This window comes from Phasianus colchicus, chromosome 1, assembly GCF_987193195.1.
Source record: "Phasianus colchicus chromosome 1, bPhaCol1.hap1.1, whole genome shotgun sequence".
NCBI classification, from domain to species: domain Eukaryota; kingdom Metazoa; phylum Chordata; class Aves; order Galliformes; family Phasianidae; genus Phasianus; species Phasianus colchicus.
In genome coordinates this window covers 4321741-4326170 of record NC_143436.1, presented here as the reverse complement: position 1 = coordinate 4326170, position 4430 = coordinate 4321741, and the positions used below count along the sequence as shown (strand labels likewise).

At 43.1% G+C, this 4430-nt stretch overlaps 1 long non-coding RNA gene across 1 annotated transcript; it reads left to right on the top strand.

Annotated features, from left to right (window-relative positions):
• The first annotated feature begins 1523 nt into the window (after positions 1-1523).
• On the top strand, positions 1524-4151 carry LOC149919356 (uncharacterized). Its single transcript, XR_016463532.1, has 3 exons — positions 1524-2694; positions 3495-3557; positions 4076-4151. It is a non-coding gene; the product is annotated as an uncharacterized LOC149919356 (long non-coding RNA).
• The last annotated feature ends 279 nt before the right edge of the window (positions 4152-4430 follow it).

The following is a 4430-nucleotide window of genomic DNA, read 5'->3' as shown; positions in this document are numbered from 1 at the left end:
TACTGCTCTTTAAAGAATTACAGAATGGTTGAGGTTGGAAGGGTTCTCTGGAGGTCATCTGGTCCAAACTCCTTGCTCACTCAGAGACACCCCACAAAATGCATTGGTTCTACGTGTGTACGTTTGTGTGGAATTTAGAAGACTGTACTTGCCATAATAGCAAAATCTCAGGTAATTATGAATTCATTATCTAACACCAATCCCGAACAATATCAAAGAAAATCTGATATAGAATATGATTAGGAATGAATTAAAGGATGCTAATGTGATTGATATGCCTGGGCAGTTTTATGGAAAGCCTGTCATGTCAAACAAATGGATGTTTTATTTAATGGGAATGAAAGTTTGGTTAATAAAGATAAGGTTGCTATAAATTATTGAGAGTGAGTTAACAGTTCCTGAACACAATCCCAATTAAAGAAAAGCATATGAGCACTAATCTGGTGCACTAAATGGATTAAAAACTATTTCACCAACACATCTTATAATTTAATTTGAAATGCAATTATACTGCAGTTATTGAGGTTTACCATTTACTTCTTTTGGACCCTGGATTTCTTGATGTCTTTAGGACTGACCCAGAGGAAGAGATGAAAGTCATCACGTCATTGCTGATGACGTGAAAGTCAGTCACATCAGCTCCATGGTACGAGGACTGTGATGAAATAAGATGATCTAAATAAAACAAAGTGCAGTGTGGTGAAAACTGTAGATTGTGCTTGCAAGACAGAAGACAATGGCCCATAATGTGGGAGTGATTAAATAGCCCAAATAATCAACTAAATGTGAGCGTACTGAGAATAAGAGAATTATGCAGCAGCCTCAACTCATCTATTGATACTGAAAGTATTTAATTTTTTTTTGCCAGGAAAAAGAGTTTATGTTGTTCCTGAAAATGAAGAAGAGATTGATTTGCAACCAAGGATGTCATCCAAAGAGATGTTATGTTGCAAGGAGGTGCAAATTACCACCACGTGAGGATCTGCATCCATTCAAGAATGGGATGCTGCCCACATACCTTACAACACCAGGAGCCTGGGACACACACGCTGACACTGCAGGGACCCAGGACAGCAGGTAGAAGCTGCTGTGGCATGCTTCAGGTTTCTCTTCATCATCCCTTTTCCTCACTCGCCATCATCAGCCACCAACTACTTTGTTGGTGCGAGGGAGATTGCAACCTCCTTCAGCTGTCACATCCTGAATCTCCGCCAGACTTGTGTTGCAAGAACTTATGCCAGTGTTTTTAACCCAGGGTGTATTTTAGCCCTTAGTGTTCTCCATGACATAGAATAAACATTAGGGAGGAGATTCAGGCTTCAATGAGAAATGCTTTCCCATGATACGTTTTCATTTTGGCATGCGCGCTGTTTATGATGAAAGGATCCTAAAATAATTGTATTAGATGAACCGTCTGTTCTTCTAGCTTTGAGGCCAGTACAGCATGACATTTCAGAGATAAAATGTTGTGGAACAGCCTCTGACTTATAGCCCAGTGGAACTTTTCTGAAGTCATTCTTCTCTCTGCTTTTATTTGCTTGAGGTTTATAACCTCAAAACGTCAAGCTTGCATCACAACGTTGCCAAAAAATAATCCTGTGCATTAACTAAAAATCTTAAACTGTAAGCAAATTTAATTCTTCTGAAGGCTGATTCACAAGCAGTTTGCTCCCCAGTGTGGAAACTCCTCCCTCCAATTCAAAGGAATCCCAGGATCCGCAAGAAATACTACATTTCCAGGAGAAGACTCTACGTGTCCTTAGGAGAACTTGTTTCTGCATACAAGTTCAAGTGAGTCTACAGGGCATTAAATCAAAGGAGACCAATGCCAGATCAGTTGCTGAGTAACTGATACTGATCATCATCACATCCTGACCAGCTGGATGAATGACAGCAACAATTTCTTGGGACAGCACCTGAAGTCTTCTCCATTTTCTTCCTGCGCAATTAACTCATGGCTGCCAACTTAACAAGGGAAAATTAATTTGTGTTGCAGATAGACTGCTTTGTGTTGTGTCCTTTGGATTAAGGTATGTAATTGTGAAAACTCTGACTCATTATGCACATCGCTTAGATTATTGCAATTATCAAAAAGCAAAGAGTGTGCCTTGCCAAACGCTCTGAGAGTCACAGGTGAAAAGGGCTATCCAAAAGCCACATCATTCCTGTTGGGCCATTCTTGGCTCCCCTGGGAAGCATTCCATTTCTGAAAACAGGAGGGGAAAAGGTTTGGAGGATCCTTGCTGACGTTACCCTTTGCAAACTCTGCTTTATGGAAAGGTATGGGATCCCAACATGCTGGTCTTGGCGGAGGGACATGGTGTACCTTGAAGGAGCTCAAAGCCACATCTCTATCTTCCCCATCCACTCAACAGCCTTCTTGGGCTGTCCCTAACAAGAGAGATGGCATATGATGCACCTTGATGTAAAGATTCCCCTGATGTAACATGTCACTATAGCTCCTTTTGCTTTAGACTGTGATGACACAAAGCAAAAGCAGAGTGTCTTCCAGCACAGCTGTTTATGTTACACTTGGGAATAGTTGCTTCATAGCTGGAATTTCTGAAAGCCACAGAGAACAGTGATGAATGGAGAATGGTGGAAGCCTCAGCCTAAAACATGATAAGTCCTGCCTCCAAGAGCTTAGGACTGGCACTTCTGCCTGCACCTTAGTAAAGAAATGGGACAAACCAAGTAAGGCGTTTTTGTTGGATCATTTATTTATTGTTCAGTGCAAAGCACAGGGTGTAACTATCACCAGCATTTTTGCCTATTGAGCTAGCTCCAGACATCACTGTGTTACTATTACAGCAAAACATATTAGCTAATCATGAATTTGCTTTTAGCCACAGTGACTGCATGACTTTCCTGTTTTTATGCAACGCTGCAGGACGTGAGACAGATCCCAGTCCCTAATTTCTCCAGGGTGGAGACCTGCTTACTGCAAACAGCCTCATAGTCTGGAGTGTGAGACTGCACACAAGGGCATTGCTGGAGGTAGCTGGTGGAGCTGGCTGGGCCTTGGTCTGATCCAATGGCTGCTGGTTACTACATAGGGACAGGGCACAAGATCAAGAACTGCTCATACTGTTAAATTTTTAGCATGCTGCCTGCTGCAGATTTGGCCAAGGCTAACAAATGCTCTCCTAAACAATGTCTGGGTACAGATCTGAGCTTGATGTTCCTGATGGGCAGCTTGACTATAATATCCCCATTTTGGAGAGTAAAATAGTTAGCCTGGTGGCCAGCTGAGCTCAAAGCCAGGGAACACAGCCAGTGTGGCTGTCACTTGGTTGTACTTCTAAAGTCATTGCTGTCAATAAGCATTACCCAGATGTACTCCAATCCTTTGATATGTCAGAGATTTTTAATGCAAAAAAGGTCAGTATTTCTTAGTAGCTTAGTACTTCCTGCCTAATTTACCCTAGTACACGTGGAGATACATTAGCCCATCTTAATAATCTCTTGCTCTTTAATTCATCCTCTTTTTCCAGCATCACTTTCTCCTCTCATATGACTTCCCTAGGAAAGCAGAGGCTGCCAGAACGCAGAGAGAGGTACTAGAAACTGCTCAGCTATTGGAATTGTCCCAGATCAGATCCCAGTGCAACGTATCAATGAGCTGTGGCTGGAACAGCCCAGGGCACTTCTCAGGGATTCTTGATGTTGTTCACTCAAGAACACCCAAAACGTCCTGTATCTACCTGGGTTAAGCATTGTAGGCACATGCTCTGAACAGGTATCTACCTCTGTATCTGTTACATGGAATTGGGCTCAGCCTTGGGTGCTCTGTGCCAAAGGACAGTGGTAGTGTCCATCCTGAGAAACCAGCTCCCCAGATATAAGGCCAACAAAGACAAGCAAGCTAGGCCATATCCTAAATCCAAGAAAGACCAGTGCATGCACCTGTCCTCCATACAAAGAAAACATGCTCTGCTCTGCACTGGTGATGCCTTGCCTCAAGCACTGTGTGCAGAAGGACATAAAACAATTGGAGAGCATCCAAAGGCCTATGAAGATGGGGATAGGTGATCTCTGTGGGTCTCTTCTAACTTGAGATATTCCGTAATTCTAGGATTCTTTGAAACCCAAGCCACAGTGTGTTCCATGCTAGCAGAAGACCAAGACCTAAAGTTATAACAGCATCCCCAGCAGATAACAGCAGCACAGACAGCCTGTTCTCACTGCTGGCACTTCCTGTGGCTCTTGGGCCAGCTCCTTGATCTTCAAGCAACTCTCAGCCACCCACAGAAGTTGGACATCCTTCAAGTCTAGCACCAGCCTCCTGTTCCCCAACCCATTCCGCATTACTCAGGGAAAAGCCAAAGAAGAAGACAGAGCTACTCAACCCTTTCATGACCCATCTGGAAGGCAGCAGTGGTACAACCTCAACGGAGATATTATGTAAACTTGCATCTTGTCGACAACTT